Source organism: Molossus molossus, unplaced genomic scaffold (assembly GCF_014108415.1).
Source record: "Molossus molossus isolate mMolMol1 unplaced genomic scaffold, mMolMol1.p scaffold_m16_p_4, whole genome shotgun sequence".
Classification (NCBI taxonomy): domain Eukaryota; kingdom Metazoa; phylum Chordata; class Mammalia; order Chiroptera; family Molossidae; genus Molossus; species Molossus molossus.
The window spans coordinates 72,533,312-72,560,802 of record NW_023425377.1 but is presented as its reverse complement, the minus strand read 5'-3'; the positions used below and the strand labels follow the sequence as shown (position 1 = coordinate 72,560,802).

General features: G+C 39.8%; 1 pseudogene; it reads right to left on the bottom strand.

Annotated features, from left to right (window-relative positions):
• Positions 1 to 4,329: 4,329 nt before the first annotated feature.
• LOC118643860 lies at positions 4,330 to 6,521 on the bottom strand (annotated as a pseudogene).
• Between the last annotated feature and the right edge of the window lie 20,970 nt (positions 6,522 to 27,491).

Sequence of the window (27,491 nt, the reverse complement as noted above, 5' to 3'; positions counted from 1 at the left end):
CCATGGCCAAGTTGTTCCAAATTTCCCGCCACCCAGGGTTCATTACCTTGGGGAATGGTGCCCTCTTAAGGATTCTGCTTGGCCTTTGTATGCACAGCAACCTTCCTCCCTTACCTTTAGTTTGCCACTTTTCCTTTTCTTGGAAATCACTTGACCATGTATGTGAACATTTGCTTCTGGGTTCTAGATTCTGTTCCATTGATCTTTATGCCAGAACCAGTTTTAATGACTGTAGCTTTATAGTAAGTTTTTAGATGATAAAGTGTGATGCCTCCAACTTAGGTCTTTTCATTGAAAACAAAGAGTAACAGAAATTTGAGACATGTAGAAATTTCTGATGACCTGAAGACCAGACACGAAAGCATTATTTTTCTCAGTACCACAATCATGGCCAGAGTACAATTTATTTGCAATGTTAAACTTACTGCTAGTTCTGGATGCTTTAAACAATTCTATTATCATTCATTACATTATGTGAAAGTGGTGAGTCTGTGAGTCCTGATGCAAAGACAGCTGAAAAATATTTAGAAACTCTAGATAAACTGTGGAAGAAAATTACTTTAGAGAGCAAATACTTAATATACATGAAACCTCCCTATTATTGAAATGGATGCCTGAAAGGACTTTCATCCATAAGAAGGAAATGTCAATGCCAGGTTACAAGTCTTTTAAGGACATAAGAGTCTAACTGTGGGCAATGTTGCAGCCTACAAATCGAAACCCTTTGTGAGCTGGCAGTGAGAATCCCAGGGCCTTCTAGCATTTCACTCAGCACACACTACCAGTGTACAACAGCAGGAAGAAGTCATGAATGACCCAGTACCTCTTCCAAGATGCCTTTCTGAACTACAATGGCAGCAAAATGGAGAAATATATCTTGAAACACAACATACCTTTCAAGAGTTTGCTTATTGTTGATAATGCTCCCAGATATCCTTTAAAAAGAAAAAAATTGATTCTTCATCCCAATATCAAAGTGGTGTTTCTCCCTCCAAACACCACCTCTTTATCCAACCAGTGAATTAGTTATAGCAGCTTTTAAGGCCTACTCCCGAAGGACCACCTTTGCCCAGGTGATTGCTGCAACTGAACACTAAGAAAACACACATTTCTGAAAAGATTACAATAGCCATGACTGCATCAGGAGCCTTGTTTGGGCTTGGGGTGATGTCACCAAGGGGTGTGTAAATGGCATCTGGAAGCAAACACTCAAGAGTCTATGATTCCAAAGGATTTGCCAAGGGTGAGAAATCTGCTAAAATCAACAACTGTGGTTAAACTTTAGCCTGAGTGTGGATGAGGATGACATTGAAGAGCTCCTAGAAACGGTTCCTGAAGCATTTACTAAGAGGTTGTTATAATTGGAACAGGAACACATAGCTGAAAACAGGCAAAAGAAAACTGCAAAAGGTAAAGAGCAGTCCTCCACCCCCAAAAAATCAGTGAAGGGTTTGCAGATCTCAACAAGCTCCTTAAAAAGAGAGAAATGTTTATGGTCCATTATCTGTCTACAAGCAAATTGATGATGAAAAACCAAGCAAACCACTATGGGCACATTTCTAAAGAGTAATACCTCCTCGGGAGCCTCAGGCAGATCCCTCAGATAGTATTACAGAAGACAGTGATCTTAATGATCCTGACCCTACGTAGGTCTAGGCTGATGTGTGCATCAAGTTACAGTAAGCTAACTTACTAAAATATTTTTTTAATAAATATAGTGTAGCCTAAGTTCACAGTGTAATGTCCTAGGTCTTCACATTCACTTGACACTCACTCACTGATTCACCTACAGCACCTTTCATTCATGGTGTTTTATATAGGTGTGTACCATTTTTAATCTTTTTAAAAAATGTTTTTATTGATTTTAGAGAGGAAGGGAGAGGGAGATAGAAACATCGATCGGCTGCCTCCTGCACACTCTCTGCTGGGGATTAAGCCTGCTATCCTGGCACATGCCCTGACCAGGAATCAAACCAGTGACCTCTTGGTGCATGGGCTGATGTTCAACCACTGAGCTACACCAGCCGGGCTTTAATCTCTTTTATACCATATTTTTACCGTACCTTTTCCATGTTTAGAAGTTTACATACATAAGTTCCACTGTTACAATTTCCTTCAGTACTCAGTACAGTAACATGCTGTATAGATTTGTAGCCTGGGAATAGACTATTCCATATAGCATACGTGTGCAATAACCTATGCCATCTAGGTTTGTGTAAGCACACTCTATGATGTTTGCACAATTACAAAATCACCTGACAGTGCATTTCTCATAATATATCTCTGTTAAGTGGTGCATGTCTGTAATATTTGTTAGCATTTGATGACTTGAACACAGTAATAAAATATTTGTGAAATAGAAAACAGAAGCTTTTCTTCTTTTACAAAAAATCTACACATACTGTCATGAAAACTGAGAAAGTTGAAAGAATACATTCAGCTACAAGTAAGAGAAAAACCTATCTTCCAGAGAGGAAAAATAGGCTTATTCTACATTTCTCATATGAAAGGACCAGGTCAAGGCAGCCAAAATACAATCTAGTGAAGAAACAAACTCCCATACCCTTCATTGTGACTACACAATTGTAGATGTCATGGTGAATCAGGAACGTATGCTTATTAGCACCGTTGACAGTGTATGTTGTCTCCTATACAAATTAGATCTTATATAAATGTAATCTAGAGAAAAGGTGAATCAGATAATATTCCCAAATACAAGTCTGAATCAGTTTCCTGGTGGACACAAGAAAGCTTACAGAAAAAACACAAACTCTGATGGATCTTTAATATGAATCTTCAGAAAATATCACTGGAAATCTAAAAATATCACTGGAATATAAAAGAGTTGGTGGTCGTTTTGAGGACACTCTTGACTGGAAATACAAATAAAATAAAAACATAAAATGGGACAAAAGATGGTGTCTTTGAAGCTCCCATGAATCTCTCTTCCTGAATGGTGGGTCCAAAATCTGACTAATAACCTAATTAATAACATTACTCACAGGGGAACATCCCAGCTCTAGATTTTTTTCCTATCATAGGTCTCTCTTCTTAAATCAAAGTCCATTCAGCAAGTAGTCAGACAAAAGAAAAAGTCCAAATATGAAAACAATTCACATAAAACTATACTCTTTCATAAACTTGACATACTCAACAATTATTCCAACTGCTTATAGGTATGGAGAATGGAGAAAAGCTCTTACACATGTCATCCAAAAGATAAACTTTGTCACTAAGAAGAGTAGAATATATAGTGATTTACAGGAACTGCCACAATGTTAGTAAGAAAATCCCAACAAATACCACTGTCAAATGTCAATGGACTCTTAGCACAAAACAAAACATAAAAAATTAAACCCAATTGCATATTAAAATATACTTTAACTCACCCACCAATCCAACAGGCTTCAAAATCAAAAGAAAATATTGATTTAAGAAAAAAACAACAACACTGCCTATTAATATTATGTACCATCGTTGAAGAGTCGCATAATTATGTCACCTCAGTATCCATTTTTGAAATTAATCCCACATGTCATTGACATTAAAAGAGGCTTTATAAACACAAAGTATTTACAACTTTATTAATAAACTCATGTTGTTGTCCAGAACATTGTACTATACATGTATTAATTTCCATTAAGCTTTCTCAAGCTATATTTTTTGTTTCTGTTGAGTGAAAGTTTTCACATGTAAGAATGTGGACCACTGAAAGTCTTTCCCAGTTTGCATTCAAGAAGTTTTAGCCCTGGCCAGTGTGGCTCAGTTGGTTGGGCATTGTCCGTGCACCGAAAGGTTGGTGGTTTGATGGCTGGTTAGGGCACATGTCTGGGTTTTGGGCTCGATTCCCGTTAGGCAGAGTGTAGGAGGCAGCAGGTTGATGTTTTGCTTTCACGTGAATGTTTCTGTCTCTCCCTTCCAATTTTAAAAAGAGGGAAAAAAAAGCTTTACCCAGTGAGTCCTTTTATGACTTTGGAAGGAACTGGGATGACTAAAGTTTTTTCACATCTTTACATTTTTGTCTCTCAAAGTATGCACTTGCATATACCTTGGTCTTTGAATAGCTGTGTAAAAAAGGCTTTACCACATTTAAACTCATAGAACTTAAACTTAATGAATTCTGTATTCAAAAACCAAGATGAGAGATAAAAACTCTACCACTGTTTACATTCATAAGTCACAGGGTCTCTCCTATGATCTTTCATGTCATCAAAAACTTGCATGACACCTGAAGCATTTCCAACTTTCTTATATTCATAGGGATTCTCGCATGAGTTCTTTTATATTTCTCAGAAACTGTAAACTCCGTAGACTTTACAAAACTTACATTCATAGGAGTTCTCTCATGAGTTCCTTTATGACTTTTGAAGAGGAATACCTAAAGGCTTTACAACATTGTTTACATTCATAGGGTCTTTCTCTTGTATGCTGTCTCATGTGTACTTTAAAGGTTTGGTGATGAGAAGGCTTTCCCACATTCCTTGTCATTCAGTAGGTTTCCCTTCAGTGTGACTTCTTTCATGTTTCTCAAACCAAAAGGAATATCTGAAGGCTTTACCACACTGTTTGTATACATAGGATCTTTCCAGTGTGCAGTCTCTCCCACATTCCTCGCAGTTTTAGGGTTTCTCTCCAGCATGAGTTCTTTCATGTAGAAAGGAAGTTTGATAACTGAAGCTTTTCCAACATGGTTTACATTCATAGGGTTTCTCTCTAGTGTAAGTCCTTTCATCTTCCAGAAATGATCTGGGAGAGATAAATGCTTTTTGACATTCCTTACCTTCATAAGGTCCTTTTCCAGTGTGAGTGATCATGTGTATTTGAATGCCTTTTCCCCCACATTCCTTACCTTCATAAAGTTTCTCTCCAGTGTGAACTCTTCCATGTTTTCGATAAGTACTGGAATAACTGAAGGCTCTACCACATTGCTTACATTTATATGACTTCTCTCCCATTAGTCCTTTTATGTATTTGTAAGGAGCTGTAAGATCTGAAGGCTTTTCCACACTGGTTACACTAATAGGGTCTCTCCAGTGTGAGGTCTTCCGTGTGTCCTCAATGACATGGAACAACTGAAGGCTTTACCATATTCCTTAATTTATAAGGAGAATCCCTACTGTGTACTATCACATGTCTTTCAAATCCTGCCTGGCGGCTGAAGGCTTTCCCACATTCCTTACATTTGTAGAGTTTTCCTCCTGTGTGAATCCTTCTATGTGTTTGAAGGGATGCAAGAACACAAAATGTTTCCCCACATTCCTTACATTTATAGTTTTTCTCTCCATTGTGACTTCTCTCATGTTTTTCATACCACTGACGATAACGGAAGACTCTCCCACATACTTTACATTTATATGGCTTCTCCTCATACTTTTGATAGTTGTTACATTTGTGTTCAGCATGACATCTGATATGACTGTTAAGGGATGAATGATGCATGAAGACTTTTCCACATGTACTGCATTCATGAGGTTTTACGGCAGTAGTTTTCTTATTCAGATTCATATTTGAAATAAGACTGAAGTTGTATTCACACTGACTATCCTTTTTACTTTCACAGAGTCTCTCTGCCATATGATTTCTATAAAAAACAAGAAGTACAGTATTAATGATTTATTAACAATTTTATATTTATTAGTAGAGTATTTGAACTACATTTTTATGATTTATATCAATAGGGTAGGTTTTCTCACCCTGGCTGGTGTGGCCCAGTTGCTTGGAGCAGCATCATGTATACCAAAAGGTGGCAGGTTTGGGGTGCGTGCAGGAGGCAACAGAGCAATGTTTCTCAATCTCTCCCTTCCTCTCTCTAAAATCAATAATAATAATTTTAAAAAGGGTAGATTTTCTGCTTTGTCTGAGTTGTTTAAAGTTCAATGTAAGAAATATTTTGCAAGAGGATTTCACCATTCCTATTATTAAAAGCAATAATCATATATAAAATTTAATACTATTTTGAAGTAAACTATTTTGCAAACACCAAATATCTATGTCTTATATAAAAAAGTATTCTTTGGTGAAAATTTTCTATATAGCTAAAATTGGAAGCAGAGATTATTAATTTTGTTTCCTTTATAAACAATTTTATAACATAATCAAATCCTCAAATCAGTCACAACTTTCTATTGTAAATGCAACTCACCTTAGTTTTCTCCCCTGGTTTTTATACAGTTCTTCAATGTCATGATCTTCCCATTTTTTTCCTAAAATGCAAACAAACAAACAAAAAATCCAAAATATTTAAATTGGAGAAATATTAGATTCATGGTCCATTTTTAGCTGTGACCATGCCTAGTTTATTTGCAGTGTCCTACCTTTTCACAATCCAAATCTGGGAAAAAAACACCAATGACCAAGAAACACTTGTTCTCTAATTGATGAAATGAAGGTACATCCTTACCTATTGAGGCTAGGTTCTTGAAAGTTTTTCGCATCACATCTCTGTAGAGTTTCTTCTGTGAAGAATCCAGTAAGGCCCACTCTTCTAGGGTGAAGGTCATAACCACATCCTCAAGGGCCATAGAGTCCTAAAACATCCCAAATATATGTAGAGTAGGATGTGTAAGACTGACAGCACTGGACACCCAGACTCCATTTATATGAAAGTCACATGATTCTGTCATCTCCAAATATCTACTCTATGACTGATCATCCTAAACTCACTCCCTGTCCACACTTATGTCATGGAAATCATTTGTGCACCTTTTCTGTGATAACATTACATGTTATTGCTCTGTAATGGCAGAGTCCACAGCATGTTGGTAAATAAAAGAATGCTATAAAAATAAAACAAATATTATCATTTTAAGGACATCAATACTTTGTAAGAAATATTTCATCTCCTTTTTACCCACCATATACAGTTCTCCATGAGGCAGTGTCAAATCTATGTAATACTTAATCAATAAAAACAGAGTGAAGAACTATTCTTTTTCTTCCATTCCCATCACCACATGGGTGTCCAGGAAAGCTGTGGAAATCCAACTTTTAATAAGATCCAGCTGGCTATATTGTCCCAAAAGTTCTACAGACCTTTAGTACTCAATGTAGCTGGCAGAATGAAAATATTCTCATTGGGAAGTGTCACTTTTAACTTGTTTAATATTCATCACAGAACTCTCTGATCACATTTCCTATAAACCGAAACTGCTCTTTAAAATAGCACATTAGGAAAAATAAATAAATACAGATTTATTAACATTTACCCACTCTGGCTGACTGATGACTGAAACAGGACATTATTCATTCAACTGATATGAACTTATTTCAATAAGCCAGCATGCTGTGCTATAAGTCTGAGACCAGTAAGGGATGTGCAAATCCCATGAAACATCTTGTTGAAGAGAGAGGCAGTGTGTATTCTGAGAGCTGCCATGGCTACTATCAGAGTCTGGAACTCCAATGTGGATCAGCAGTTTCCTGGTGAGTCCTGGTACTACAGACTTACTAATATATACACAAGTGTTACCTAGATTTATACTTTGGGTATCTGATTAAAGACATTCTCAGAGTTCTTTTTACCACAAAGGGGCCACTCTTAGACAACAGTCCTAGAGTATCTGAACATATGCTGATGGGGCCAACTGAGAGCCAGTAGTAAAATGAGTGCCTGATGTTTGCTGAGAAGTGTGACCCTGGGGCTTGGGTCTTTATCAGGAATGTCCTAATTAAGAGATGAAGACCAGCAACTCCCCACGGAGATCATTTATGTAGCAGGTATATTGTCTTCCTGAAAGTGTGTGCACTCCCCAATGCTGTCCATTCAGTGAATCCCAAAGAATTCTTGAGGAAACTGTCTGGAGGTGTGGTGACTTTTTCCAGTACTATAGTATCTTTCAATAGACCGAACAGAGAAGGGGCCACCATCCTGCAGGTGGCATAAACCATGGGACCAAGATTTGGCTCCAGAATATCACATGGTCATATCAGTATGTGTCCTCACCTGCTGGGGTACCATTTCCCAGGCCAAAGACATAATGGTCAGGTCAGTGAGGGTCACATACTTGTGCTTGTGAGAGTTTCTATTTTTAAGACATCCCAGTGCATGATAATTGCAGTTCTAATGGCATATAGTATGGGACACAGGGCCGGTTTTTGCGTCAGAAGCCTATGGAAAATTTAAGGTCATCATGGGTAACTCCAGAAGGCATGAGAGAAAGTCACCAAAGCCTCTGTTGGGAAGGTGACTCCAAGGGCACTAACAGGGCTGCTTGTTGTATGGCAATTTAAACAGTCTAAAGTATTCTGTAGTAGTGGTGCCCTCAAGGTGGCCAATTTGCCAGTGACAGCATAAATGGGCTAAGTAAAATTTGTAAAGAAGAAATATGATGCCTCCTCAACACCAAAAGAATTGAGCAGATGTTGTGGTTGCTGAGAGGAACTGTTGCTATTTTGTAATGTCAGGTAGGAGTAGTTGTCTGATTACCAAACAATTCTTAGGAACTTAACCAAAGTATTAGGGCCTTACATTATTTGTGGGTCAATGGCCCATTCACCTCTTACAAGCTCCTTTTTTCAATATTTGTATGTACTGAATGACTGTGAAATATGTCTTTAAAGGAGGATGTCATTAGCATAATGTTATATCTGGGCTCCTAGAGCAAAGCCGATATAGTTCAGATCCTGCCTGCAGTGATTGTGGGATGGCAAGGCTACTGAGGTTTCCTGAGAGTAACCAGGTAAAGGTGTATCATGTCCCTTCAGAGGTGAAGGCCAACTGCAGCTGGGGAGCTACTGAAATAGGCACTAAACAGATCACACTTAGTCAACTCTGTGATTGTGGGACATACCAGTTGTGTGGAAGGAGTCAGTAATTTCCATAATGTTGGGAACTTGGCATAGGTTTTATGTACTGCTATTACAATCTCAAGCTTACAGTAATCCACTGTGCGGTGTCACTCATCTTTCCAGGTTCGAAAACAGATAGAATAAGGATGCTAAAAGGAGAAGCGTTGGGAATAAACACTTCTTCCTAAACAGGATTCTTACAATGGTTTTTAGTAATTCAAGGTCCTGTTGAATTTACAATAGGCCATACAACTAATTATTAGTTGGGGGACAAAATAAACAAACAACATAGAAACAGATTCATAGAAACAGAACAGATTGACAGCTGACAGAGGGGAGGGTGAAAACGGTGAAGGACTTCAGCCATTTAAACCGGTAGTTACAGAATAGTCACAGAGATGTAGATTACAGCATAGGGGATATAGTCAGTGATATCATAACTGTGTATGGGGCCAGGCGGGTACTTGAAGCATGTTGGGGGAGGGCCAGGAGGTAGGGAACACTCTGTAAAGTACATGATTTTTTAACCACTTTGCTGTGCATCTGGAGCTAATTTAGAATAATATTGAATGTAAACTGTAATTTAAAAGTTTTTTTAATTAAAAAAAATATTAGTTGGCGGATAAAGTCTGCAGGGGGGGGGGGCTCTCACTTTGTCAAGCCAATTTGAAATTCGTAAAAACTTAATTTTATAAATCATGAGTTCAGAGCTTTCCCAAGGGATATTTTAGGACAATGGATGAAATGACTATGAAGAATTTAGGCAAGATAAGAGTTCTATTTGTCCTCTGTGTGACATTGAAAATTCTCCCTAAGATAATGAGGTTGATTTCTTACATTTAGTGGGTTACTCAGGTATACCTGCAAATAGACATCTAGTTTGATTAATTACAAAAGTTTTGTGAATTGGTGCATGTGAGGAGATGTTAATATTAATTCAAACCCATGTTTCAGAGAACCAAAAGCCAAACACAGACCTTTCTTCTTTTCTATTATGTTAAATTCTTTCAGTATATTTTGAATTTGCAATTAGATCAAATTGTGGACCTTTGTTTTAGTATCTTTTCTTTCTCTTGTTCTTCATTCCTCATCCTTCCCATTTTGTATTTTAGGTCATTGGATATACTTTGGAAGAGGATGTCCTATTTACCCTGGTATTCATAAAATTTATTTCTCCAGAGGGCCTCACATCATTGCCAACAAGGTTATAAGCCTCCTCCATGACCACTGGTTGGTTAATGTAATTTAAACTAATCCCTTTGCTGTGCCACAGTGAGCTTATGGGTATTGTTTCCCATAACTCAGAGGGTCTGTGTTGCAGTAGAGACAGGAACAGCGATGACAGAATTATTTTAGGGTCCTAGTGAGCCCTCTGGTATTAGGAGAGTGGAATCAGTCCAGTCTCTGAAAAAATTGCTCTTTGAGGAGTGACCATCTGATGGGCTCACCTCATTCACAAGGTGTAATTATCTTCATACTCCTCTAGTTCCCCCTCTAATGTTGGGAGGATGCCAAACTCAGTTACCTCATCATTCTAAACACACAGCAGGGTTCCAGCCAAGACATTGACCCAAGTCCACTCTAAGGAGGGCTCCATTCCCATACTCCTGCTTCCAAAGTTGAGGAATTATCACAATGGTCAACTTAGAGTCCGCTGCACACAGAACCCAGGCTCAGTGGAGTCGCAGAGCTCACGGGAGGGCTCCCCAGTGAGCAGCAGCTCCAGAGCTGGAGCCTCCGGGCTTTCTTATCAGCCTGACAGGTGAGAAGGACAAGGGGAAAAGGGAGGGGTGAGGCTTGTTTTCAGCAAACATCAAACACTGATTACAAGAATAAACATGGACAAGAAAGAAACGTATTTGCAATGGCTTGTTTTTATAAATAATAAAAAACACTAACAAGATGATCAAAAAGAGATTAAAGCTGGTTCTTTGAGAGTGGATGGAGTGAGAACACAGGAGTAGACAACGATATAGCAGAGTCTTCTGGAGTTAGTTTCCTAGTTTAGGAATGTTTAAACCTTCCCATTTGTTATTTATTTAAAATGAGACAAGAATTTATTACAAACCATATTTCCCTACACTTATTCATTATTTTTAATTCAACTTTTATCACCCCTCTTAGTTTATTTTTACTTTTCTGCATAGAAAACCACTCTAAGAATTAATCCTTTAAACCCTAAGGGATAAAAATTCAGAGACCACAAAATATTCACAAATTTCTAACTAACAGGACCAGGGGCATAACAGTTTGTCCCTCTACTTTATATCACACAGGGGACATTTTCAGAAATGAGTAGCAGGGGATTGCAATTAAGTCCTGAAAAGGACTAGGAATTATACAGATTCAGGCAAACTTTGAGGTGTTTTCCTCATACCAATAAAAATGGAAATTAGCCCTGGCCGATTTGGCTCAGCGGTTAGAGCGTTGGCCTGCAGTCCAGAGAGACCCGGGTTCGGTTCCCACTAAGTACTTCAGCTGCAGTTTGTCCCTGGCCCTGGTTGGGTCGTGCGGGAGGCAGCCACTCGATGTATCCCTTTCACTTCGATGTCTCCCCCCCCCCCCCACTCAATTTGAAGATAAATGCAAAAATGCCCTTGGGTGAGGAAAAAAAAAAGTCCTCAGGTAAGGATTTAAAAAAAAAAAAAAAGAAAAGAAAAAAAAAAAGAAAATTAAATTGCCTTTTTCCCTCCCATCCATTAAAATAAATTAAGGCCCTGGCCAGTGTTATTCAGTGGTTAGAATGTCCTCACCTGCACCCAAGAGTCGTGGGTTCAATTCTGATCAGGGCACATACCCAGGTTTCAGGTTCCATCCCCAGTTGGTGCTAGTATGGGAGGCAACAGATTGATGTTTTTTTTTTTCTTTCTCTCCCTTCCTCTCTCTGGGATCAATGAAAAACACGATAAAAAAACAGCAAAACACCCCATATCCTCAGGTAAGAATTAAAATAGAAAAACATTAAAATACAAAATAAATAAAAAATTAAAAAACAAACAAAACAATTAGGAATAGCATAGCCTTTTTAATGTCAAAGTACCTTAAGGACATGTGCAAACAATCATGGCCTAAAATTGGAAGAAGCACCTAAGAACTTAAAACACCCATCTCACATTTTGAAGTTCTGTTGCCTACTGAAATAAAAATTCTATTTGGTTATGCCTTATGTAATATATCTCAATCAACTTATATTTCATTTTTTAAGTAAGTCTATTTGGGATTCAGAGATAGAATGGCCTTTACGAGAGCCATAGGGATCAATACAGACAAGGGCTTAACCAAGACGCTGGCTGGGATAGGCCCGCTCTACCTTTCCGGGTGAAACTAAGGCAGAGCACAGAGACTTACAGTTTAGGGAAGTGAAGATGAGATGGGTGGTAACCCCACAGCACCAGCACTCTGGGGAGAGGAAAGAGCTGTTGTGAATGTATGTGCTTATCAGGTGTTTGAGATAAGAAGCCCACCTCACAGTGCAAGTGTTCTTTTTTAAAAAAGGGTTTTTATTGATTTTTTTAGAGAGAGAGAGAGAGAGAAACATCAATATGTGAAACACTTAGCAGCTGCCTCCTGCATGCCCCTTACTGAGGATCGAACCCCAAACCCAGGCATGTGACCTGACTGGGAATGGAATCTGGACCTCTCAGTCCATGGGAATATGCTCAGTCCACTGAGCCACACTGGCCGGGCACAGTGCAAGTTTTCTGAAACATGGAGTCATTTAAGTCCAGTTAAAGCCAACGGGGGTAGTTTCCTACCACGATTGAGACCTAGACAACAATCAATTACATTTTAAAAAGCCAAGTGCTCGTGGAAACTAAAATCAAAGGACTGCGATATTCAATGAAAAGAGGAATCCAAGAAAAGAAACATATTTGTATTGGAATAAAAACACATAAACAGCCTGCTTTCCTACAGTCCAGTAGGAAACACATTTAGAATGTTTAACATATTCCTAGATTTAAGGTCTATATATTCCCAGCTGACATAGAACCTCTAGAGTGGGTCAGTCCCTGGGCACGGAGGGGAGGGACACCTGAGCAGCCCCAGGAACTGAACTCTGGGAGCTCCAACACCCTCCCCTCTAGTGTAACTGATCCCTTCCCCAGGCTTCCTCCTCTCTCACAAGTGACAAAACGCTCAGCCTGAACCCCCAGATTCATAAATATTTTGTCAACAAGACAGAACACTTGATCTTCACAGACTTCACGTACACAAATTACACTCCAAGTACACCTACACTGTGAATACAAAACTCAAACATAAGGTCTAAAAATGTCTAGGCCTATAAAGCCACCACCAGGCCCTGGCTGGTTTGGCTCAGCGGTTAGAACGTCGGCCTGCGGTCCTGAGAGACCCGGATTCGGTTCCCGCTAAGGGCGCGTACCTCGGCTGCAGTTTGTCCCCGGCCCTGGTCGGTTGTGTGGGTGGCAGCCACTCGATGTGTTCCTTTCACGTCGATGTTTCTCTCTCTCTCTCTGTTCCTCTCTCTCCCACTCTACCTGAACAAAAAAATGGTAAAATGTCCTCGGGTGAGGATTAAAAAAAAATAATAATAAAACCACCACCAGCCCAGAAAGAAACCTCCCACCCCAGTGTGCTTGTGCACCCCCAGCTTTCCAGGGCTGTAGCTTCTCAGCGTAAAGGCTCTTTCCATGCTGGGTGTGAGTAGGTAGGACACAGGTAAAAGGAGGCTCCCTAAAGAACCAACTAGGACTTCAAGTATTTTCCTTTTCAGGCTCAAGGGCGACTTGGGTTTGGGTCACTGTTTAGAAAAAGGCCTCTCTGTTACAAACTTGGTGATTTGGAACATTGTTGATACCTTAAATGACACTGTGGATAAAAAAGGGGCCACATACTAAATCTGAGCCACTCAAGGGAGGCCTTACAAACTCAGAGACCTAAAGTAACTACACAGGATGGTCTCAAATTAAAACTTTCTAACTGAAAGCAGTTCATGGCGGGTAGTCAACTCCTAGGGCTGGTATTTTTTCCTAACTTAAGTCAGTCTTTACCTTAACTGAGCCTGTCTATTGTCTTTTTCTATCTATGATAACATAGCTTTGGAATGTGAAGGTAATTTCCTTTTTCCGGATCCCTCACTGCACCAGAGCAGAGACCACAAAACCCCTCATTGTTCTTGTAACCATGTTAATTTTAAGTGTTAACTATCCTGTACCCACCTCTGCTAAAGTGGCTATCCGTTTTTACTTTTTATCCAATCCCAGAGATTTCTCCTTTGCTTTCTTCACCCCCCCCCACCCCCATCTACCACACATGGATTTCATGTAACCCCTTATGCCCTCTTCTTTGACCGTAATGTTTAAAATAAGTGCCATTCTCTGGAGCGTTTTCTCAATCCCTTGAGATTTTGCTTCCCGGCAGTTATAGTCAGTTTGACTCAAATAAACTTATAATTTTTTTACAGGTTTAAATGTTGACAACATAAATCCAGTTTTTGAACCATCCAGCAAATCCTTTAAACCCAATGTTCATGTGTAAAGAAGGGAAGAAAATGATAAAGCATTTGTACTAGTTCCTCCAGAAAAGCCTAAATATCTATTTATTTCAGAAAAATGTATGTCAAAAACAAAAAGACAAATAACAAAAAGTAGGTATCAGTTAATTATTACCGGTATGGCAAGAAACTGGTTTTAATCACATTTGAACACTTCTGGTCTGCAAGTCTGACCCTTGAAATTTCATTTGAAAACAACCCAAAATAAGAGAGAGACCTCAGAAACTTACCACAACAGCTCAGTGAAAGAGTGAAAATCAGAATTCTTAACAAAAGAATGTAATACAGGAAATTTTTTTCCTCATATTCCACTTTTATTGCCTGTTAGGAAATAATTTAAACTGTTTTTAAAGCTCTACGAACTAAATACATTTTACCCTTACTGAAAAAACGGAGACTTATGCCCAGCAGGTGTGGCTCAGTGGATTGACCCATGGACTGAGAGGTCCTAGTTTGATTCCTGGTCAGGGGCACATGCCCAGGTTTAGGGTGAAGGAGATAGGAACATCGATGTTCCTATCTCTCCCTCTAAAAAAATCAAGTAAAAACATTAAGAATAAGAATAATAATAATAAAGTAAAACCAGTAGTAGAAACCAGACCCTTCCCTTAAAAAAAAAAAACAAAAAAAAACCCCCAAAACCAGAGACTTATGTAAGTGAATAAAACTTTTTAAGGTGACAAATCAGGGGGTGGGGTGGGGGGGGCAGTGCCAACAGGAGAGAAAACCCTGACAAGTTTCCAAAGAGGAACCCGCCCCACTACCCTCAAAGAGCTTCCTAGGGGATGTCTCTACCTGGGAAAGATCCTGGGTGGATAGGCACAAGGATTTCATGCAAAGTAATTCCAGGTGGCTATTTTCTATTTCCTCTCATGTAAAGTATCTACAAATTAAACCTTTAAAAATGTGCCATTCATGCCCCTGGGGAAAATGATACATAGGTACTCCAGGGGTGAAAATTGGGACTGAGGACCCCACAGAGCACAGGTCCGCCCACGTAGGAATTCCCGGAGACTGAGTTCTGTCATCCTGATGACCCTCCACGTGGCCACCTCACAATCTGGAAAGACCCCTGGCTGTGCCCAGAGCTGCCCAGAGTGGCATCTGGGTCTAAGCTGCGGTCCAGAGACGCGACAGGACGCCCCAGGTCGGCTGCAGCCCCCACGCGGCGAGCCAGAGGGGACTGAGGTCCTACCGGCGCCGCCCGGGGACTCGGGTCCGAAGACTCCGCATTTGACTGCAGGGAGGCCGCCCCTCGTCGGGGCCTTCTGACCTGGCCCCCGCACACTCACCATTCCTGGGTTTCCTGCTTCTACGACGCCCACGACCAGTGCAGACCACAGCGCGATAGAGGTTGAGGCAGAGCTACCAGGGACATCAAGGGCGTGAGCTTAGCAAACCCAGCAAGGCTGGAGCAAGACGGAAGGTACACACCCCTTCGGTGCCTCACCCCACCCACCTGCCCCAGCGGCATCCTTGATTGGACACTTCTCTAGGCCCCGCCCCTCGTGCCTGAGTGACAGTAGACCAGAGGATCATCCAAACTAAACTTTACCAGGCCTGGTACATTTGCGTTCAAATGGAATTTTCCTGGTTAGGGCTGCCTGTTCCTGCTCTTTGTGAACACGTGAGCACAGGCTTGCATGGGGAATTTTTGGTTGAATTTCCAAGTAGAGCAAGTAAGGACAGAACTTGAGGGTGACTCAGTAGGCGGGGCCACACTGGAATAAGAAGGTCTTATGTCCTCTAGGGGCCAAGGTCTTAAACTAAGATTGGGAGTCCACTTCTGAAACTGAGTCTTGGTTAGAAAGACAGACAATGAAATGTGACTGCACCATCTTTAACAGAGTTTGCCTCCATTTCAATTGTTGCAGAGTCCCAGCCTTGAGCCTTCCACTCATCCCTTCCCCACCCCCACTCATTTTATCCGTAAGAGAAAGAATCCCAGAGCACACTTGGCTCTGGTAGGAAGTTGGAACCGCGAAGTCCTAGCCTGGGCACAAGGACTCTTCTCAGTCTAACTACGGGGTGTGAGATGTGTTCGTTAAATTAGGTATATATTTTACACTAGAAGAAAACTTATTTTAATTAGTTTTTGCCTGTAATCCTAGAGAACCGCCCCCCACCCCCACCCCGGCTTTATTTAGGTAGGTTAAAAACAAAATTCTACAAGCAAATTTGAAGACGTAATTGGCTTCATTAGGCAAGTTATGAATCAGTAACATCCATCTGTGGATGAAAAGGAGCCACACGCTAACGCTAACCTGACAAAGCTCAGGGAAGGCCTGCTTGGCAGCCTTCCAAACTCAGAGACCTAAAGTAACCACAAAGGATGGTCTGAAATTAAACTTTTTAACTAAAAGCAGTTTATGGCAGGTAGTCATGTTCTAGGCTAGAATATTCCCTGACAAAAGTCAGTCTTTAATTGAGCCTGTCTATTGTCTTTTGCATCTTCCATAACATTCCTTTGGAAGGTCAGGGAAACGCCCCTTTCCCCAGAACCCTCAGGGCACAACTAATGTGCACTTGGGTGGAGACCATAAATGCTCTCATTGTTATTTTTCTCATGTTAATTGTTTACTGTTAAGTAGCCTGTACCCACCTATATAAAAGATATAAGTGTCTATCATTTTACTTTTCATTCAGTTTCAGGAGTCCAGGCTTTGCTTTCTCCTACCTCCCTAATCTATCACCAATGGATTTTATGTTACCCACTTGTGACTTCTTGAAACTGGATAAGGAATGGGTCTGGTCCGCCTGTCACTACTTGAGCCAATTAAGCAGAGACAAGGTTGAATCTTATGTGAGCCTTTATTCCAATATTGCCAGCAGTGTGGGAGACTGGTGGGTTATCCTGTAAAATCTGCTCTGCCCTCTCACTTGCCAGCTGCTTTTAAAGGGTAGTGAAACAATTTTTATAGCAGAAATTTGGTTGGCGGGAAGAGACAGACTACAGGCACTCAGAGGATTAGAAAAGGACTGTTTAATACACACTGGTGCTGGCACAGCGGAGTCACCTTCAAAGGCTGAGGCCCCACCCAGGTTCCCACCGCCTTTTATACATAATAAGCTTCCAAGTATTTGGGGGCTTCTAATTCTACTGTAGGTTAGGTGGGTGGTAGATGTAAGGGGGTTACAAAAGCCAGTCTTTACACTGTGAGATAAGGGGATTGTCCGTATCCGGCTTGCCTTCTCATAACAACTAGAAGGACACTGCAGAGGTTGTACAAAATGAAAAGTTTTATTGTTAGAAGTGTGACAAATATGTGACATGCACCTCTCACAGACACCAGAGAGGTGTTACTGGACAGCCCCCTGAATCAGAGGGAGTGGACTGTCCCCAACCTCGATCCTTGTCTTCTCATATAAAATAATTTATATAAGAGACTCTAAATAATATTTGTGTTGTGTTTGGTGAATTTATTAAAACAATGCAAGTGAATTTATTAAAACATTAAAGGATGTACATTTATTAATGAAACAAAGCAAGCAAATCTATGCAACTGGTTTATGAAGCACAGATGGAATCTCAGCTAATCTGAAGAGCCAGTAGGGTGGGCGGTTTCTTTCTTATATACTCTTTTGTTTATAAGTTTTTTTAAAAAAGTTCTTTTGCTAGATATCCTGGTACAGATTAACTAAAAGTCTCCTCTTTTCTGATATGGCTTTTGCACAACTTATGGGAAATACTGGCAATTAAATCTCACCTCCTGGCCTTTGTTTGTTTGTTTGTTTATACTCTTCTTTTCTCCTCCTTCCTGCTGTCCTAACAACTTCAGGATGATTTGTACTAAGTAGTCTCTGATTTTGTGTAATTTCCTGCCTTAGTTCTCTATTCCTCCTGCTCTGATATCTTTCTCCTAACAAAAGGGTGAAGCAAGAAAGATATTAACAAAAGAAAAGAAAGTATTTTGGGGGGCCAAGACACAGTATTTAGGAGGGGAGGAAGCGGAAGTGTTTTTCATGCAAATTGCCTCTTCTTTCTGTGGGAGTGGTGGTATGTGGATAGAGATGGCCCATGTGATAGATTAAATCACCGGTGTTGACCTGAAAATTTCAGACTGGTTAATCAAGATTATGTTTCTGGAAGAGGCTGGAGCAGCAGTGTAGGTCAGGTATGAAATCTAGGTTTGGTATCTTGGGCTTTAGCACAAGTGAAGGCCTTTGGGGCCTCTGGTTTTATTTTTTTTTCCTTAACAGGTGTAACAGGTGTCCCTATTTAAAGATTAAAACATGATGATTCGATATACATACACTATATTGTATGCTAAAACAGTGAATTAAGTATTCTCACCTCATACTGTGGTAGGCAGTTAGACAGACGAGAGAAGAATAAGGAGTATGGGCCAAGTACAGAAGGTCACTAGACCGAGGCGGGAGTGGGGGGGGGCGGTGGCGGTGGGAAGCCCTGGGTGCCTAGCAATGGGCAAAACTGGAAAAACAAGGACTTCACCCCTGGGATAATCTTTCCTCCCCTATCATATTGCTGGTCCTGTGTTTCTGACCTACTCCTGACCCCTACTCCTAGGCATTTTGCTAGTCATGCTAGTTAGAGCCCCCTTTAGGTAGGGAATAAACAGCCCTACCCCCAGGGAATTAGTCCTTAACATTAAGACCCAGGACAGTGAGGTTCCAACCCACATCAAATACATCTAGGCCTGGAGTTGTTTCAGCTCCAGGCCCAGAAAAGCAACACAACCAGGTAATTGACAACAGGGCTGAACTCAGGACCAGCTGCATTGACTAATGACCAGTGATCAATCAGTGGAGACTATGACCCTGAAAGGAGACCTTGGAAAGCTGATGAAAGTTTAATTGAAATTCTCCTTTGGAATATACCCTAAGAAGCCTGAAACACCAATCAGAAAGAATATATGTACCCCCATGTTTGTAGCAGCACTATTTATAATAGCTAAGATCTGGAAACAGCCCAAGTGTCCATCAGTAGACGAATGGATAAAAAAGCTGTGGTACATATACACAATGGAGTACTACGCAGCTGTAAGAAAGATCTCTTATCCTTTGAGACTACATGGAGGGACCTGGAAAGTATCATCCTAAGTAAAACAAGCCAAACAGAGAAAGACAAGTATCATATGATCTCGCTTATTTGTGGAATATAATGAACATAACAGTCTGAGGAATGGGGTAGTCCCAGAGACATGGAAGAGGGGCACAGACTGACAATCTCTAGAAGATGGGGTGGTGGGGAAGAGATAAACCACAGAACTTATATGCATGTATGCATGAACAGTGGACATGGACAATAAACTGGGGAAAGGGCAGGGAGGGAGGGGGAGAGGGGAATCAGTGGGGGAAAAAGGAGAAACATCTGTAACAATAATTAATTAATAAAAAATAAATAAATTTTAAAAAAAGAGAAATTCTCCTTTGGAACCCCCCCTTCCTTCACAATTCCCACCTTTAAAAGGCCTTAGGGTGGAGGACGCAGCGCTCTCCCTTTCAGGAGGATGCCCTGTGCCTTTCTAGTCCCCCACCTCTTTATCCCCAGGGGTGTGTGTTACCTTTTACCCTTCTCTCCCCTAAGCAGTTTTTTGCCACCAACAATACCCACACAAAATAACTACATGAAGTGATGAATGTGGTCATTAACCTGGAAACTCTAGTATGTCTAAGAGACTGAAACACAAAAGTCTTGTATTACAAAGCTCTTAATGCATTTATTTATTTCAATAGCTTTATTGAGATATATTGCATGCACTATACACTGAACCTCATGAAAATATACAATTTGTTGTTTCTCAGTATATTCACAGATACATGCAATCAATAGAAATCTATACATTTCCCTTTTTGTGGCTTTTGGCAATGAAAAGAACCTGAATGTTTGAAAATATTAGAAAGGTTTTTATTTGGGGCCTTTCCTGAGGACTATAACCTGAGAGTCGAGCTTCAGGAAGCCTTGAAACAGTGCTCTTAGGAAGAGTGGGGTGGGAGGCAGTCTCAAATGGGGGAAATTATTTTGGAATTTGATAGCAGCAGTGACATTCAAATAACTCAAATAAGTGAATCAAATGATTCCCTCAACACTCTCCCTTTTTTGGTCTTGTTTTTCACAATACTGGAGCTGACAACATTTAAGCTGGCCATTTATCCTTATCAGATCATCTACCAATCTCCTTATAGGTGAAATCTTCAATTAATTTTGGTAGAAATAATAGTGTGCCACCCATTAAGATACAAGTAGATCTGTTCAAACCTTGAGCAAGAATAAATCTATACCTCTTATAAAAGGACGCACTACAAGGCATAAGATCTATTATAGAGGAATATAAGAAAAGAGGCCTCATTGCCCCCTGCACCAGTCCCTACAATGCTACCATTTTGTCTGTGAGGAAACCCAATAGTCAAGGCTAGAAGTTTGTCCAGGGCCTACAAGCAATAAACAATAGTAATTCCCTGCCATCCAGTGGTTCCAAATCCTCACACTTTACTTACCTCCATACCACTGGAAGTAAATATTTTACTGTTATTGACTTACATAGTGTCTTCTTTAGCATGCCTGTGGACACAGGAAGTTAGTACCTGTTTGCCTTTACCTGAGAAGGGCAATGATATGCCTGGACCATTATGCTCCAAAGTTACTTAGAAAGTCCTTCCTATTTTTGCAACTTTCAGTATTATTCTTTTTTTTTTATCCTCACCCAAGGACATTTTTCCATTTTTTGTTCAGACAGAGTGGGAGGGAGAGAGAGGACGAGAGAGAGAGAGAAACATCAACGTGAAAGGGACACATCGAGTGGCTGCCACCCGCACGACCAACCAGGGCCGGGGACAAACTGCAACCGAGGTACATGCCCTTAGCGGGAACCGAACCTGGGTCTCTCTGGACCGCAGGCCGACGCTCTAACCGCTGAGCCAAACCGGCCAGGGCTTCAGTATTATTCTTACTCAGAATTGTGTTCATTTCAATTCTGCACTAGGTCAGTGACTTACACAGTGATTCCCCAATAAGTCTAGTATCCACCTGGCACCGTACATAGTTATTACATTATTGATTATATTCCCTATGCTGTATTTTATATCCTGTTATTATTTTGTAACTGCCAAGTTGTATTTCTTAACCCTTTCACATTTTTCACCCCTACCAATGACAACCATCAATTTGTTTTCTGTATCTATGAGTCTATTTCTGTTTTGTATTCATTTATTTTATTTTTTAGATTCTACATATAAGTGAAATTATATGACATTTGTCTTTCTCTGACTGACTTATTTCACTTAGTGTAATACCCTCTAGGTCCATCAATGTTGTCACAAATGTTAAGATTTTATTCTTTTTAATGGCTAAGTAATATTCCATTGTATACATGTACCATTTGTTCTTTATCCAATCATCTACTGATGGGTACTTGGGTTGCTTTTATTTATTTTTAATTTTTTTTTCTTTTTATTGAGTTTAGGAGAGAGGAAAGGAGAAGGAGACAGAAATAGAAACATAGATGAGAGAGAACATTGATTGGCTGCCTACTGCATGCCCCCCCACTGGGAATTGGGCCCACAACCTGAGCAGGTGTCTTGGCCAGAAATTGAACCAGTGACCCCTCTTGGTACATGGGTTGATGCTCAATCACTGAGCCACACTGCCAGGGCATTGGGTTGCTTTTATATTTTGGCTGTTATAAATAATGCTGCAACAAAAATAGGGATGCATGTGCTTTCAAATTATAGCCCTGTTGATAAGATGAAAGGAAGGCATTTGTGTAAGAAAATGTTTCTTTTTGTTGTTGTTGTTGTTAATCCTCATCAGAGGGTATTTTTCCATTGATTTTTAGATAGAGTGGGAGGGAGGGAGGGGGAGAGAGAGAGAAACATCAATGTGAGAGAGAGACACATAAATTAGTTGCCTTCTGGGGCCAGGTATCAAACCTGCAACCCAGGTATGTGCCTTTGACATGGAATCAAACCTGTGACCCTCTGGTATGAGGGCTGACACTCCAACCACTGACCCATGCCGGCCAGGGCAACTCTGATGGATCCATGATGTGCATCTTGTGAAAACATCAGTGAAAACTTATACCTAAAAAATAAAAATCAAACAGTTGGTGGTTTTGAGGATACTCTTGACTGAAATAAAAAAATGGGGTGGAAGATGGTGTCCTTGAAGATTTTATGCATCTCTATGTCTCTGAATGATGGCTCTAAAATTGGACTAATGCTTTCTTTGCTTCTGCCTCCCAAATCTCATGCAAGTGAAGCTATTTATGAATTCTAACATGGACCATAAAGGGGATGAATTGTGGAAAACAAAATTCCTAACATTACCCATGAGAGCACATATCCAGCTCTACAATGTGTTGCCCTACCACAGGTACTCTTCTTCATTCAGTCTACTCACCAAATACCAGTGAGAAGTGAAAAAAGAAAAGGCCCAAATGCTAAAATAATTCACATGAAACTATATTGTTTCATAATCTTGCTGTACACAAAGAGATATTCCAACTATGTATTAATATGAAAAATAGGAGGGTACTCAAACATCTCCCATCCAAAAAAAAAAGCTCTATCAGTAAGAAAGGTAGGCTATGTATTATAGACTGCGGATATAAAGGGTTGCTGCAGAGTGACTAGCAAAATCCAAAATCCAAATACCAAACTGGATTTTTCAATGGCTCCTAAAACAGAGCAAATAAAACATTATAAAAACAATTTAACCTGCCCTGGCCAGTTTGGCTCAGCGGTTAAAGCGTCGGCCTGTGGTCCGGAGAGACCCGGGTTCGGTTCCCGCTAAGGGCGCGTACTTCGGTTGCAGTTTGTCCCCGGCCCTGGTTGGTCGTGCGGGTGGCAGCCACTCGATGTGTCCCTTCATGTCGATGTTTCTCTCTCTCTCTCTCTTCCTCTGTCTCCCTCCCACTCTATCCGTACCAAAAAAAAAAAAAAAAAAAATAATGGAAAAATATCCTCAGGTGAGGATAAAAAAAAATAAAAAAAAAAACAATTTAACCTAACTGCATATTGGAAATACACTTTCATTCACCCATGAATTCAACACGCTTCAAAATGGAAAAAAAAAAAAAACAAAAACCACAGTATTATACATTTTTACAAAAGTACTACTTATGAAATTTATGTACTATTGTTGAAAGATGACTGGCAGGATGATTTCACCTCAATATTCATTTCTGAGAGTAATTAGTAGATATCCACAGTCCGACTATGTACCTTAAGAAAGAGGTTTAATAAACACAATAGATTTATAACTTTAACAACAACTCTTTCATGTTGAACATTTTATTTTTTTAAATTAATTAATGAATGAATTAATTTTTTTTTGTTAGAGATATTTCTCCTTTTTCCCCCATGGACAACCTCCTCCTCCTCCCTCCCCGCCCTATTCCCAGCGTTGTTGTCCATGTCCATTGTTCATGCATACATGCATGTAAGTTCTGTGGTTTATCTCCCCCCTCAGCCCCTCTTCTGGGTATTATCAGTCTATACCCTACTTCCACGTCTCTGGGACTACCTTGTTCTTCAAACTGTTATGTTTATTATATTCTACAAATAAGTGAGATCATATGATACTTGCCTTTCTCTGTCTGGCTTGTTTCACTTAGGATAATATTTTCCAGGTCCCTCCATGTCATCTCAAAGGATAAGAGATCTTTCTTTCTTACAGCTGCATAGTATTCCATTGTGTATATATACAAACTTTTTTTATCCATTCGTCTACTGATGGACATTTGAGCGTTTCTTAGCTATAGTAAATAATGCTGCTATGAACATGGGTGTACACATATTCTTTCTGACTGGTGTTTCAGGCTTCTTAGGGTATATTTCTAGAAGTGGGATCACTGGGTCAAATGGAAGTTCGATTTTTAATTTTTTGAGGTAACACCATATTGTTTTCCATAGTGGCTTCAGCAGTCTGCATTCTCACCAGCAGTGTACTAGAGTCCCCTTTTCTCCACACCCTCGCTAACACTTGTTGTTTGATGATTTGTTGATGGCGGCCATTCTGATAGGTGTGAGGTGGTATCTCCTTGTTGTTTTAATTTGCATCTCTCTGATGATTAGTGATGTTGAGCATTTCTTCATATGTCTCTTAGCTATTTGTATGTCCTGTTTGGAGAGGTGTCAATTTAGTTTCTCTTCCCATTTTTTTTTTTTTATCCTCATCCGAGGACATTTTTCCATTTTTTGTACAGACAGAGTGGGAGGAAGAGAGAGGAAGAGAGAGAGAGGGAAACATCGATGTGAAAGGGACACATCAAGTGGCTGCCACCCGCATGACCAACCAGGGCCGGGGACAAACTGCAACCGAGGTACATGCCCTTAGCGGGAACCGAACCCGAGTCTCTCCGGACCGCAGGCCGACGCTCTAACCACTGAGCCAAACTGGCCAGGGCTCTCTTCCCATTTTTTAATTGGGTTGTCTTCTTTTGTTGAGCTGTATGAGCACTTTATATATTTTGGAAATTAACCTCTTATCTGATGTATCATTGGCAATTAGGCTCTCCCATTTAGAGTGGGTTGCCTTTCCATTTTGGTGGTTGTTTCTTTTGCTGTACAGAAGGTTTTGAGTTTGATGTAGTCCCATGTGTTCATTTTCTCCTTTGTTTCTGTTGCCTTAGTTGATGTATCAGTGAAAATTCTGCTGCGTATGATGTCTGAAATTTTGTTGCCTACATTTTCTCCTAGGAATTTTATGGATTCATGAGTCATATTTAAGTCTTTTATCCATTTTGAGACGATTCTTGTGTATGGTGCAAGTTGATGGTCTAGTTTCATTTCTTTTGCATGTAGCTATCCAACTTTCCCAACACCATTTATTAAAGAAGCCGTCTTTACTCCATTGTATGCTCTTGCCACCTTTGTCTAATATTAATTGAGCATATTGCCTTGGGTCTATTTCTGGGTTCTCTGCTTTATTCCATTGATCTATCTGCCAGTTCTTGTGCCAGTACCAGGCTGTATTGATTAGTAGCTTTGTAGTATAACCCGATATCTGGTATTGTGATCCCGCCTACTTTGTCCTTTTTTTCAAGATTGGTGTGGCTATTCAGGGTGTTTTTTGGTTCCATATTAACTTTTAAAGTACTTTTTCTAGTTCTGTGAAATATGTTGTTGGTATTTTGATGGGGATTACATTGAATCCATAGATTGCTTTGGGAGAACGAACATTTTAATGATGTTAATTCTTCTAATCCATGAACAAGGTATGTGCTTCTACTTTTTTTATATCTTCCTCTGTTTCTTTTTTCAATGTCCTGTAGTTTTCTGCAAATAGGTCCTTTATTTCTTTAGTTAAGTTTATTCCTAGTTATCTTAATTTTTTTGCCACAATGGTAAATGTGATTGTTTTTTTAGTTTCTCTTTCTGTGAGTTCATCATTGGTGTATAAGAATGCCATCGATTTCTTGACATTAATTTTGTATCCTGCTACCTTGCCAAATTCATTTATTAAGTCTAGTAGATTTTTGATGGAGTCTTTAGGGTTTTCTACTTATAATATCATGTCATCTGCCAATAATGACAGTTTCACTTCCTCATTTTCCATTTGGATCCCTTTCATTTTTTTCTTCCTGTCTGATTGCTGTGGCTAAGACTTCCAGTAGTATGTTAAATAAGAGTGGCGAAAGTGGGCATCGTTGTCTTGTTCCTGTTCTTAAGGGAAATGCTTTTAGTTTTTGTCCATTGAGTATAATGTTGGCTGTAGGTCTTTCATATATGGCCTTTATTATGTTGAGATATGATCCCTCTATTCCCAAATTGCTGAACGTTTTTATCAGAAATGGGTGCTGAATTTTGTGAAATGCTTTTTCGGCATCTATTGATAGGATAATGTAATTTTTATCTTTCATTTTGTTTATGTGGTGTATCACAGTATCACAAGGCAAATACTGTACCAGCCTTGCATCCCTGGGATGAATCCCACTTGGTCATGGTGAGTAGTTTTTTTGATGTACTGCTGGATTCAATTTGCTAGTATTTTGTTCAGGATTTTGGCATCTATGTTCATCAGGGATATTGGCCTACAGTTTTCTTTCTTTGTAGTGTCTTTTTCGGGTTTTGGAATTAGAATTATGCTGGCCTCATAAAACGAGTTTGGAAGTCTTCTTTCTTCTTGAATTTTTTGAAATAGTGTGGGGGGAATGGGTTTTAGTTCTTCTTTGAATGTTGAGTAAAACTCTCCCATGAAGCCATCTGGGCCTGGGCTTTTGTTTGCTGGGAGAGTCTTGATTACATCTTCAATTTCCTTAGTTGCTATTGGACTGTTCAAGTTTTCTGTCTCTTTCTGGTTCAGTTTTGGGAGACTACGTGTTTCTAGAAATTTGTCCATTTAGCTTAGATTGTCGAATTTGTTGTCATATAATTGTTCATAATATTTGTTAACAATCCTTTGTACTTCTGTGGTGTCAGTTATTATTTCTCCTGTTTCATTTCTGATTTTGTGTATTTGGGTTCTCTCTCTTTGTTTCTTTGTGAGTCTAGCTAAGGGTCCATCAATCTTATTTATCTTTTCAAAGAACCAACTCTTTGTTTCATTGATCCTTTGAATTGTTTTTCTTTTGGTCTCCATGTTATTTATTTCTGCTCTGATCTTTACTCTTTCCTTCCTTCTACTTGCTCTGGGTTTTCTTTTTGTTTGCTTTCTAGTTCTTTAAGTTATGAGGTTAGATAGTTTACTAGAGATTTTTCTTGTTTTTTGAGGTAGGCCTGTAGTGCTATGAACTTCCCTCTCAGAACTGCTTTCGCTGCATCCCATAGATTTTGTGTTGCTGTGTGTTCATTTTCATTGGTTTCCAGGAAGTTTTTAATTTTCTCCTTGATCCCCAAAGTAACCTATTCATTGTTCAATAACATGCTATTTAGCATCCATGTTTTCAAATGACTTTGCATGTTCTTTTTCTATTGATTTCTAGTTTCATGCCATTGTGACCTGAGAGGATGCTTTATATGATTTCAATCTTCTTGAACTTGTAGAGACTTAGTTTGTGCCCTAACATGTGGTCTATCTTTGAGAATGTTCCATGTGCACTTGAGAAGAATGTGAATTCTGCAGTTTTGGGGTGTAATTCTTTGTAGACATCTAGTAAATCATTTGATCTGACACTTCATTTAGAGTCTGTGTTTCCTTGTTAATTTTTTGTCTAGAAGATCTATCCAGTGATGTCGGGGGTATAGACATCGCCTGCTATGATTTTATTGCTGTTGATTTCTCCTTTGA